This window comes from Myxine glutinosa, chromosome 10 (genome assembly GCF_964187855.1).
Source record: "Myxine glutinosa chromosome 10, kmMyxGlut1.1, whole genome shotgun sequence".
NCBI classification, from domain to species: domain Eukaryota; kingdom Metazoa; phylum Chordata; class Myxini; order Myxiniformes; family Myxinidae; genus Myxine; species Myxine glutinosa.
This window is the reverse complement of record NC_136270.1, coordinates 67,213,064-67,225,413: the sequence shown is the minus strand read 5'-3', so window position 1 is coordinate 67,225,413 and position 12,350 is coordinate 67,213,064. Positions and strand designations below refer to the sequence as shown.

At 55.3% G+C, this 12,350-nt stretch overlaps 1 protein-coding gene across 1 annotated transcript in view; it reads right to left on the bottom strand.

Moving 5' to 3' along the window:
• The window catches only part of LOC137434127 (tubulin polymerization-promoting protein family member 3), a 93,829-nt gene extending 82,041 nt beyond the window's left edge, over positions 1-11,788 (bottom strand). The window contains exon 1 of the mRNA XM_068126829.2: positions 11,632-11,788. The gene's annotated coding sequence lies outside the window, so the exon portion shown is untranslated. The remainder of the gene's footprint in view (positions 1-11,631) is intronic.
• Positions 11,789-12,350: the final 562 nt, after the last annotated feature.

Below are 12,350 nucleotides of genomic sequence, written 5' to 3'. Positions count from 1 at the left end.
TTGTGTAGTGATGATCACCGTTGGATGCGGATCCACATACCTGCCAGTGTAGTGGGGACAAAAGAGAAATCTGGAAGGATTTGGTAGGCCCAATGTGAAATTTTGGGAATTGTGTAGTGGATGACACCCTTGAACCTGACCAACCTGCAACTACCTGAACTTGAGGTGAGTGTTTTGAGGAGTACTGTCCCAGGCTTCAGGATTTGCTTTGGGAAATTGGGGACATGTAATTTGGAGTTGGGAGGTGAGAGCGAGTGATGACATGGCCGGTGAGGGGATGGAATGGGAGCCACAGTGTCTTGTGGGTGGCGTATGTTTTTGTGTTGTGGTTAGGTGTTTTGATGTGGTCGTGAGAGTGGAACCTGGAGAGTGTGTGATGATTATTGGAGATAATGAGGGGTGATAATTGTGCTTTTGGAAATGTGCTTTTGGGAAGATGTGATGGTTTAAATGTGAACTGGGGGAATTTCACATGTAGCAGGCCATGACAAGCCTTGTAACACCTTTTACACCATCTATGGAATTGTACTGAATTGTGCTGAGTTGTGTGGAGAATTGAATGGCAGTGGGGGAGGAAGTGTGTTTTGGGGTCTTGTGGGTGGGGAAGGTGTGTGTGTCCGCAGGTACAGAGCAAGCTCTGAGGAGCGATGCCTGCGGGCCCCCCTCTGCGGCAATTACCCCTGGCAGCCGGTGGTAACTGGAAATTGGAGCTCGTCGGTGGAGGGTCTGGTTGGGCGCCGCGGGGTGAGGAAGTCCCCCGGTGACCCGTGTTGCTGCGTGAAAGCAGGAGGCAAAGGAGCCTGGTGTGTGTGGAGACCCTCACCGGCGAGGTAACGGCGGAAAGGGGCTGTTGGGCTGTCACGGGGCCAAGAGGTAAAGGGGGGGGGGGGGCAATGAACTTGTAAGTCGGTTGACTTGTTTTTGGGACTGCGGGCACCACAGCCTGATGCGCCCCCACCATCTTTTTGTGCGGTACCTCCCCGCTGCCTAGTTGAGGAATGCACACACACGTGAATGACATCAAGGCCATGGTCCTGCAGGGGATGTATTGAGAAGAACCTTATTGATTTTTGAAATGCCTTGATGACCTATGGAATGAGAATGAGTGGTTAAGGGGTCTGTGTTGCATGAATGTGGGCGAAATGCACCGAGCCGTGTCACTCACCTGTAACATCTGGACAGGGCCGTGGAAATTTAGGGGGATGCATTGGGGATGGCCCCGCAGGTAAGGTTGTGTCTTGTGGCATCCACCGGGGGACGCGGTCTGTAGACCGGGGTATGTACAAAGGTTAGAGTTTTGAGTTTGGAAAGATGGTTAAGTTTTGTGGTTAAGTTAGTGTTGTGTGTTGGTTGTTTCCTCCCTCCACAGGAACAACGAAGAAAATGTACATACTTGCATGATGGTTAAGGGGTTCAGCATGTTAAGGAAGTGTAGGTAGGTAGTCCGACTCACTTCCCACAGCCCTTCCTGATTTATTTCATAGGTTAATGAAGTGTGTGACAGTAAGTGTTAAGGCTGGAATGGTAGCGCCTGCGGTGAACCTTGCAGGAGCTACGGTTCCAGGGGGGGGGCTGTGTTATGAATTTGGTAGAGCAATATCTAGAGCTAGGTAGATCTGAATAGGTAGGTATTCGGCTGTCGTGACAGGGACTCTACATGTAATAAGTTCTTGATGTTTAGGCGTTTGTCGGGGTAAGATGTATGATTGTGGATCTACCTGGAGGTCCGAGTGTTAAATAGTGAGGGATTAAAGGTAACGCCCCTGTGAGTATCACCTAGTAATCAAACCTTTGTCCTTTATGGCACTGCAAACCACATAAACATTAGTTAGGTCCTTAGCGCAACATTAAATAATCCCCTTTCCCTGACAAGGACTTCGTATTAAATTGACAGGAAACCAGGTAAAAAAAACACCACCACAATTGGCCGCCACCGTGTACACCTCCAAAGGCCTACAAACCTGGCCGGCACGTGTTATGCCAGGACCGCGGGGTCACGGACGGGAGATGTCAGGAGTCGCATGCCGCAGAGGGCGTGACCTGGGCGAGTTGGGAGGCTATGATTGGCTGAGGAGTGCGCCAATGTGACGTCATCGGCCACCAATATAGGCGACGGTCGAACGCCATTTCGGCAGTTGAGTCGCAAGTCACACGGAGTTAGTTCGCCAGTTGGAGTTGGAGAGGACACGCCATTTCGGGCAGTCGCAGTCGAGTTCGAGCTTGGCAGTGAGCAATTGAGAAGCGAGTTGGAAGGACGAGACGTGCAGTCCCACCTGCGTTCTCTCCGGTCCTGTCTTCGTGCTTTGTGTGGGGATCGACCTCGTGTGAAGCTGCTGGCTTGCGTTGGGTGCTTTGGAGCGTGGTGCACGGACCTGGTGGGCGGCGAGAGGATCGGAGCCTGGTGGAGCAAGGCCTCGTGGGTGCATCGGGGCCGAGCGGTGCCGGGGTGGACGGCAAACAATACAAGACGACAAAGACAGATAAGCCGAGCTCCTTGTGTACATTTTACAAGACGTGTTATTTTCGTAATTAATCTCCCTCGTTTGTGTTTGCTGTCAGTCGCGTGGGGACGTCCCGATTTAGGTTTATTAGAGTTATTAGATTTACCGGCGGGCTTTTTCACTGGCTTTACTTTTCCTAATAAACCCTTATATTACTTTTTGTACATAATATCTGAACGCAGTTTTCCTGGGTGTTTGATTTTAATAGATAAGGTTGCGGAGCCTTCGCTGCGTCCCGCCATTCCGCGCGTTGGTGTTGAACTTGAGTCCGCCATTGAGTGTTCGCCTCGGGAGTTAAAGTCTCGCAAATCGGTCATCCGTAACTGTGGTGTTAATCACGGTTACGCGACAATATTATGGTCTGGGGCAGCTTTGCTGCATCAGGGCCTGGGCAGCTCACCATCATAGAATCCACTATGAATTCTTCATTGTACCAGAGGGTGCTTGAGGATAATGTGAGGCCATCTGTCGGAAAGTTAAAGCTCAACCGAAGATGGACCTTGCAACATGACAATGACCCTAAACATACCAGTAAATCCACCAAGGAATGGCTGAAAAGAAAGAAATGGAGGGTTCTGGAATGGCCAAGTCAAAGCCCGGATCTAAATCCCATCGAGATGTTGTGGGGGGATTTGAAACGAGCTGTGCATGCAAGAAACCCCTCAAACATCGCACAGCTGAAAGAATTCTGCATGGAGGAGTGGGCAAAAAATTCTCCCAGTCGATGTCAGAGACTGGTAGACAGTTATAAGAAACGCCGACTTGAGGTTGTTTCTGCCAAAGGGGGCAATACCACCTATTAGAGCCAAGGGTGTACTTACTTTTTCCACATGCGAAATTTGCATTTATGTTTATTTAAATTATACAATGGACTACAAAATGTGAATGTTTCATAATATTTGTTATATTATATTGTAGCGGTTACCGCTGGATGCACACAATCGCCTTGCACCGGCCAGAACACGGCCAGACGCGCCTCTCCCGGGCATGCCCGGACTCACTGTTCCCGGGCACGCCCGAACCTCCCGGGCACGCCCGGTCTCGTCTTTCCCGGGCATGCCCGCTCTCGCCTTTCCAGGGCTCGCCCAGAGCGTCCGGGCATGCCCGCTATCGCCTTTTCAGGGCTCGCCCAGAGCGTCCGGGCATGCCCGCTATCGCCTTTCCAGGGCTCGCCCAGAGCGTCCGGGCCTGCCCGCTATCGCATTTCCAGGGCTCGCCCAGAGCGCCCGGGCACGCCCAGCCTCGACTTGCCAGGCCGCAGCCAAACACGTCCGGGCATTCCAGACTCGCCTTTCCAAGGCTCGCCCTTGACACCCGGGCATGCCCGGTATAGCTTTTGCCGGGCAAACTTCCCGACATAAATGTGTATATATATTGCTGCCCGATAAACGGGCTTGTGAGAATACCTGAGCTGTTTTGTTTCAATAAAGCAACTCGGACGAATTCCGTCTTTGGTCGTGTCAATTCTTTCGACTCGCGTTGGAGCGCAGTTCCTTCATTGGTGACCTACCGACATGGATACGGCAGTGATGCTTAAACTGCCTACCTTCTGGGAGGCTCACGCGGCTGTTTGGTTCGCTCAGGCGGACTCTCAGTTCGCCCTGCGAGGCATCACCACGGACGACACCTGCTTCCACCATGTTGTGGCGGCGCTCGGTTCCGCCACCGCGGCCCGCGCCTTGAGCCTCCTCGAGCACCCGCCGGCTGCTGACAAATACGACACGCTGAAGACACTCCTCCTCGACGCTTTCGCCCTCTCACCGGCAGCATGTGCACGGCACCTGCTCGCTCTGCCCGAGCTCGGCGACACGCGCCCGTCAGAGCGCATGGACTATATGCTCTCGTTGCTCGGTGAGCACTCTCCGGATTTTCTGTTCCGCGAGCTGTTCCTTCGCCAGCTGCCTCACCCAGTACGCCTCGCCCTGGCTGGCACGTTGATCACGGATTCCCGCGCCCTCGCCAGGGAAGCCGATAAGATCTCCTCGGCGGGCCAGCACATCGGCGCGGTTACCTGGAGCCCGCCGCCGTCCGAGACGACGCCCACGATGCCCGAGCGCCCTGCGCGGTTGGAGGCCGAACTGCCGGTGCAACTGGCGGCCGCCACGCCGCACCGCCCGCTTCCGACACGACGGCCGGGGCCTCCACCTGACCGGGCATGGTGTTATTACCATGCCAGGTTCGGACACAAGGCTCGGACGTGCCGGCCCCCGTGCACTTTCGGAAGGTCGGGAAACGGCCGGGCCGGCGTTCATTCCCAGCCATGAGCGCCGGCCACTCGGGCAACTTGCTGTTTATTCGGGACAAAGCGTCTGGGCGGCGTTTCCTGTGTGACACCGGCGCCCAACTGAGCGTCATACCCGCCTCCGAGCAGGACAGGCGGGACGCCGTTTGCGGCCCCTTTTTGGTCGCTGCTAATGGCTCGGCCATACGCACTTTTGGCCCACGCGTCGCCACCCTCTGCTTCGGCAGCCAGCGTTTTCAATGGACTTTTGTGACCGCCTGCGTCCCCATGGCTTTGCTGGGTGCCGACTTCCTCTGCGCGCACGGGCTGCTGGTCGACGTCAAACGTCGTCGCCTTGTCAACGCCGAGACCTTCAGCTCCCTGGCGTGCACGATGAGCAGCTCCGCGCCGACCGAACTGGTGTGTGCCCTCCCGGCAGCGAACGAGTTCGCTCGCCTGCTCGCGGAATTCCCGGCCCTCACGCGGCCGACGTTTTCGGCCGTCGCGGTGCGGCACGGGATCGAGCACCACATACCCACTACGGGCCCGCCGGTCTACGCCAGGGCCCGCCGCTTCGACCCGGCCAAGCTCGCCGTGGTAAGGCCGAGTTTGACGCGTTGGAGCACCTCGGCATCGTGCGGCGCTCCGATAGCGCGTGGGCCTCGCCACTGCACATCGTGCCAAAGCCGGGGGGTGGATGGCGCCCGTGTGGCAACTACCGCCGTCTCAACGACGCTACCACCCCCGACAGGTACCCGATCCCGCATATTCAGGACTTTTCCGCCCGTTTGGCGGGACGGGTCATCTTTTCGAAAATTTACCTGATACGGGGCTACCACCAGGTACCTGTCCGGGCGGCCGACGTCCCGAAGATGGCCGTCATCACGCCGTTCGGCCTGTTCGAATTTTTGCGGATGCCGTTTGGCCTCAAGAACGCGGCCCAGGCGTTCCAGCGCTTGATGGACGGCGTGCTGCGCGACCTGCCGTTTCTTTTCGTCTATCTGGACGATATCCTCGTCGCCAGCACGTCCCGTGCCGAGCACCTCCTCCACCTCCGAACACTGTTCGGTCGCCTCAGCGAGCACGGCTTAATTGTCAACCCGGTCAAATGCCACTTCGGCGCGACGACCGTTGACTTTTTGGGCCACTGCATCACCAAGACCGGGGCCGTGCCGCTGCCGACCAAGGTCGAGGCCATCACCACGTTCCCGCGTCCCCGTTCCATCAAGGCCCTCCAAGAGTTCCTCGGCATGGTGAATTTTTATCACCGATTCGTGCCCCGCGCTGCTCAGCTCATGCGGCCCCTTTACGAGGCCCTCCGGGGCAAGCCGGCCAAGCATGACATTGTTTGGTCCGCGGCCATGGACGCGGCCTTCGCCAGCGCCAAACGGGCCCTCGCCGACGCAACGCTGCTGGCTCACCCGGTGCTCAACGCGCCCATCGCCCTCACTACGGACGCCTCCAACTACGCAGTGGGCGCCGTCCATGAGCAATGGGTGGACGGGGTTTGGCAGCCACTCGCTTTTTTCAGCCGGCAACTCCGGCCGAACGAGTTAAGCTACAGCACGTTCGACCGCGAGCTGCTCGGGCTATTCCTGGCCGTTCGCCATTTCCGACACCTCCTGGAGGGCCGCCCATTCACGGCTTTCGTCGACCACAAGCCGTTGGTCTACGCAATGGCTAAGGTCATGGAGCCGTGGTCGGCCCGCCAGCAGCGCCACCTCTCCGCCGTGTCGGAGTTCACCACGGACATCCGGCACGTCGCCGGCAAAGACAACGCCGTGGCCGACTGTCTTTTCTCGGGCCAGCGCGAACGCGGTCCACCTCGGCGTGGACTTCGCGCTCATGGCGGCCGACCAGACCACCGACGCCTCGGTGCAGGCACTCCGTGCGGCGGACACGGGCCTCCGCCTGGCCGACATTCCCTTTGCGGGCACCGTCCTGCTCTGCGACGTCTCCCAGGGCCAGCCTCGCCCCATCGTGCCCGTTTCCTGGCAGCGCCGCATCTTCGCCTCCATCCACGGCCTTTCTCACCCGGGCCGGAAAGCTTCTCAGAAGCTGGTGTCGGCGCGTTTCGTCTGGCACGGCCTTCGACGAAACATCCGCGACTGGGCCAACGCCTGCACGGCCTGCCAGCGGGTCAAGGTCCACCGCCACACCCAGGCCCCGCTGGCACCTTTCGCCGTGCCTGAACGGCATTTCGACCACGTCCACGTGGACCTGGTGGGTCCCCTGCCCCCCTCGCGGGGGTTCACCCACCTGCTCACCATGGTGGACAGGACCACCAGGTGGCCGGAGGCTGTGCCCCTCGCCTCCACCACCACCGCCGACGTGGCGCAGGCGTTCATTGCCACCTGGGTCGCGCGCTTCGGCGCACCAGCGGACATCTCGTCCGACCGCGACCCACAGTTCACGTCTGAGCTTTGGGGCGCGGTCGCCCGTTCGTTGGGGGTCACGCTGCACCGCACCACGGCCTACCACCCCCAAGCCAACGGGTCGTGCGAGCGGTTTCACCGCTCCATGAAGGCCGCACTCATGGCCGGCCTTCAGGACGACGGTTGGGCCGACCGGCTGCCGTGGGTCCTTTTGGGCCTTCGCACGGCCCCCAAGGAAGACCTCCAGGCGTCCGCCGCCGAGCTCATCTACGGCCAGCCGCTCCGCGTCCCGGGCGAATTCGTGCCCGACGCTACCAGTCCCTGGTCCGCCGCTCGCCAGCGCTCGGACCTCCAGGAGGCCGCCCGACGATTTGCCCCCGTGCCGACGTCCCGCCACGGTGGCCCCCCGTCCTACGTCCCCCCGGCGCTTTGCACAGCGGAGTACGTCTTTGTGCGTCATGACGCGCACCGGGGGCCACTCCGGCCGCCGTACGACGGGCCCTTCCGGGTCCTGCGACGGGGCGACAAGTCTTTCATCGTCGATTTCGGCGGCCGGCCGGACCGGATTTCTGTGGACCGCCTCAAACCGGCGCACATGGACGTCGACCGACCACCACGGTTGGCCCTTCCTCCGTGGCGAGGCCGCCCCCCGTCCACAGTTCCCCCCGCTCGACCACCCACCACCACGTCGGACCCCTCCCCACGACCCTCCAGGGGTCGCTTCGGCCGGGTCATCTGGACCCCCCTTAAATTGACCCTGCCGGTGCAGGTCGATTCTGGAGGGGCGTGTGTAGCGGTTACCGCTGGATGCACACAATCGCCTTGCACCAGCCAGAACACGGCCAGACGCGCCTCTCCCGGGCATGCCCGGACTCACTGTTCCCGGGCACGCCCGGTCTCGTCTTTCCCGGGCATGCCCGCTCTCGCCTTTCCAGGGCTCGCCCAGAGCGTCCGGGCATGCCCGCTATCGCCTTTTCAGGGCTCGCCCAGAGCGTCCGGGCATGCCCGCTATCGCCTTTCCAGGGCTCGCCCAGAGCGTCCGGGCATGCCCGCTATCGCCTTTCCAGGGCTCGCCCAGAGCGCCCCGGCACGCCCAGCCTCGACTTGCCAGGCCGCAGCCAAACACGCCCGGGCAGGTCCAGACTCGCCTTTCCAAGGCTCGCCCTTGACACCCGGGCATGCCCGGTATAGCTTTTGCCGGGCAAACTTCCCGACATAAATGTGTATATATATTGCTGCCCGATAAACGGGCTTGTGAGAATACCTGAGCTGTTTTGTTTCAATAAAGCAACTCGGACGAATTCCGTCTTTGGTCGCGTCAATTCTTTCGACTCGCGTTGGAGCGCAGTTCCTTCAATATCACCTTTATCTATCAATATTGTTGAAATGAAGATCAAATAGCTGTATGTTGAAAAAGTCAAAACTTTACATGGGGTGTACTTACTTTTTCACATGACTGTACATGGACGGATGATCGATCGGTCAGTCGGATGGAGTTCATTTTTATGTTCCCCATCGCTCGGGGCGATGAGTACAAATGCAAAAATAAGAAAAAGTACAAATGTATCAATTAGAGACAGCATGTCCAATGCAGGAAAAAGGTTCACCCTCCCACAATAAGGTTCGGGGTCCACCACGGTGTGGGTAAGATACATTGGCGGATGAATAGGCCCATTCATGTCGAAAAAGAAAATCACGCAATCATGCTACAATGACCAGTGCAACATAGTTTTGTGCGACAACGTGTTGCTCGCAGCCAGGTTGAAGCTTGCAATCAGAACCAAACAATGAGTTTCTGTTGCAACTATGCCAAGGCCATCCTGTTTCGGCATGACAAGTGAACTCACTAGGCCCAAACAACTATCGTTGACTTGTTATGAAATGAATGAAGTGGGATAGGGGGTTCCTTCCTCTCCACAGTCTGGACTCTTATGTCCATCAGGATTGCACTTGTCTTTTTGTTGTCTACCACAAGTTTGATTCTTGACCCGATATGAATGCGTTGCAGGCGGGGCATTGGATGCATGAATCAGAGTGCTGTCCCTCAGATAGATGAACAGATGGTGGATGAAAAGGTTCCCTCGGTATCTTTCGAAGAAGAGTAGGTGAGTTATAGCCGGCACCTCGACCAGATTACAAATTCCTGGCATAATGTGCAGGGTCACTCCATCAATAGCACATCTGCCCTTCAGTAGTGATGCGAGCAGCAGGACGACCCATAATCAAATCCCGGTTGAGCATGCATCCACGAGAAGATGGCCAGCTCTTGTCCCTTCTAACCTTCATCATTTTGCTCCAATTAGATAGGTACTGTGGAATTATTGATCTTACTATGAAGATTGGAGTGGATGCAATTATTATGTAATAAAATTGTATCGGGGTCTAGGTTCATCGAGGAACTGAACGACAACGGCAGCAGGCTCACAAACTACCAAGGGGTATCGGGGTGGACATGCACATGGAAGATGCCGACACAATGGATACAGGGAGACAATTATACAGTTGGGAGGATATGGGGGGGGGGGGGTGGGGAAGATGAAAGCAGGTGGGCAAGAAGTCTGAATTATAGGAGGGTGAGCAGGTGAGGGTTTCTAGGTGACCACGTGTGAGCTGGGGTGGCTTAAGGAAGGCAAAGGCAGGAGGACAGGAGGAGAAAGGCCAGGAGCATTGGGTTGTCTACCTCGCCGCATGAAGATCCTGTTCTACAACAATGCGAATGAAGAAAGAGTCACTGGCATCAAGGAGATGGCCCTCTGACTTAACGACAAAATGCCTCAGGGGTTACAGGTTATCTTTCTTGTGGTAAGAAGAAGTGATGTGGTTTGCAACCTGGAAGGCCCACTTTTAGCACCAAACATGAAGAGACATGCGTTTTGGGACATTTTTTCAGGGTTCCAAAGCAAAGGTGTTGGTCTAGTTATACGCCGGATTTGGTTTAAACCAAGTTAAAACCCCAGGTAGCGTGGTCATTGTCATACCAAAGATAACAAGCTTGATAAACAGTTTCCTTTACAAAAAGGACATGTCAACACTGATCTCAAATGGAAGATTTGCTAAAGCAATATTTGTTGTTAAATTTTCTTGAGGCAAAGAAAGCCGAGCATAAATGGGATATTCAAAAAGAGCTTCCCCTTCCATACCAGCCTGAGCAAACTCCGGATGTGTACACAGGTGCACGCCCAAATGGACATACTGTACACACCTATACATAGGCACGGACACACAAGAAGCTATAATGACATATTCGCAGACCGACGAGGCAAGAGGCAAATGCTCGGCCAAACAATGAGTACAAGAATAACGCAAACAGCTCAGGCCCAGTAAATGCCTTCTGGAGAGGGTCCAGACGTCCTGAGGCCTGCTCCGGGGAGGGGTATCCAAGGGTGCGAATAGGCGCGCGGTGGTGGTGCTGCCAGTCACCCCACGGCGGTAGGGTTACCAAGGGCTATTTAAGAGCAGGGATGGCCTGTCGCCCTGTGCCTAGCAAGCTTGGTGATGAATGGGAGGCCTGCTGCCTTCCAGCAAAGAGACAGGAGACGAGAAGCTCTGATCCTCTTTGCCGCACTGGAACTCCTTCCCACTATTACAAGCTCATATTTAAATACATCAAATTAAATAAAACCTTTGCATCACAACAATTACTCATCACTGCTGTTTAATACCAAATTGACTTCCAAGGAAATGTAACCAGGATGAAGCTTTCCAAAATAGCTACCAAAGCTGCATGGTGTTGCGAAGCAAGCGATGGTTGGTTGACAAAGGGTGTTGTGAATAAAAAAAGACCTGGGCATGCCAAGATGATGTTGATTTATGAGGTCAGCTACTGCTTGTTAAAATGAGTCAATTCCCCCAGATTTTGGACGGTGTTCCTATTTATAAGAATGCATTTGAAAACCTACTTGCACAAAAGCAGCTGTGACGTCCTAATTGAACTGCTGGACAACTGGTCCTGCGTGGTCTAAATCCGCACAAACACCGAGCGCATCATATCATGGACATACAACCGACGGTGTAGACACACTCACACGGACACCATACTGTACAGGTGCAGCAATAGCGGAATTGATATAATCCATGAAAAACAGAAATAAGTCTTATCAGAGTTATCTCACACCACAGTGAAACAACAGCATTTCATAAAACATTGCAATGTTTATAGTTCAGTGGTCTTGGTGACATTAATTTATCTCTCGTCCTTTCCATATTTGAATTGTGTTCACTATATACGTGCACATCGTCGGCGTACAGCACAGGTCAAAGCATGTTTACGTACGTCCCTGTAGACGCTCGAGAGGCAAATGCAATTATACCTGGATAGGGAAGTGGGGTGAGGGGTATACACAGGTGCAAGGATAGCGATGTGTGGTTGAAAAACACGACGGTAAGATGAAGACGCCTGCAAAACATGACGGCGAACGCAATTGTACGAGGGTTCGACGACACGAATCGCACGACAGACGCAACGCAGCTGGACAAGATCATTGCAGGTAGTATCGGCTACTCTGGCTAAAGAGCAAATAAAAAGAGAACTTACGTGCTCTTGCCGGGGAGATGTGCAAAACGAGCCGTGGAGATCAGAGCCGGTTATCGAACAGGGAGCGAGGGGGGTGCGATGGCAGGGGGTCTCCCTGGTTCCCAGTCCAGACCCAACAGCTGAGCAGACGGTGTGAAGAGCGCGCGATGGGCGCGGCATGGGCGTGGCTATCTCTGCCTTGCTCCACCCTCCCGATCGCTGCTCATTGAAGTCGCCCCATCTAAGAACCAGCGCAATTACATCTCTGGCTTCTGCAGACAGGCGTCTCGGAACGGTTAGATTAGGACTGCAAAGCATGATCGTCATTCACGATTTGTTAACTAATTCATTTCCCTAAAATCTGGATGCAGGAATGCGATGCAAGAATTAAAGGCCTTTCAAGGTGACGTCACAGTGTCGCAGACATCACCAGCACTGCAGCAGCACGGTAGCCTGTACAAACAACATGGTGGAATCGTTGAGTTTTGTCCCACGAGTAGCTCCCGAGGAGCGTTTGCTCTTGGAAGCCGAAGAGTTTAAAGGTATGGCTTTAGATAGATCATCTCATGATTAAACTAGAACGGCACTCAGTAGAGAGCGTACCTCCACCTGGTTGTCCACATAACTCAATGGTGAAGAATCACTTTAAAAAAATTATACCAGCTGGATCCGAATCTTCACCAAAATTGAATTGATTCGTCCTCATCAGTTATCACACACCCAACCCGTCCGCCAACTTT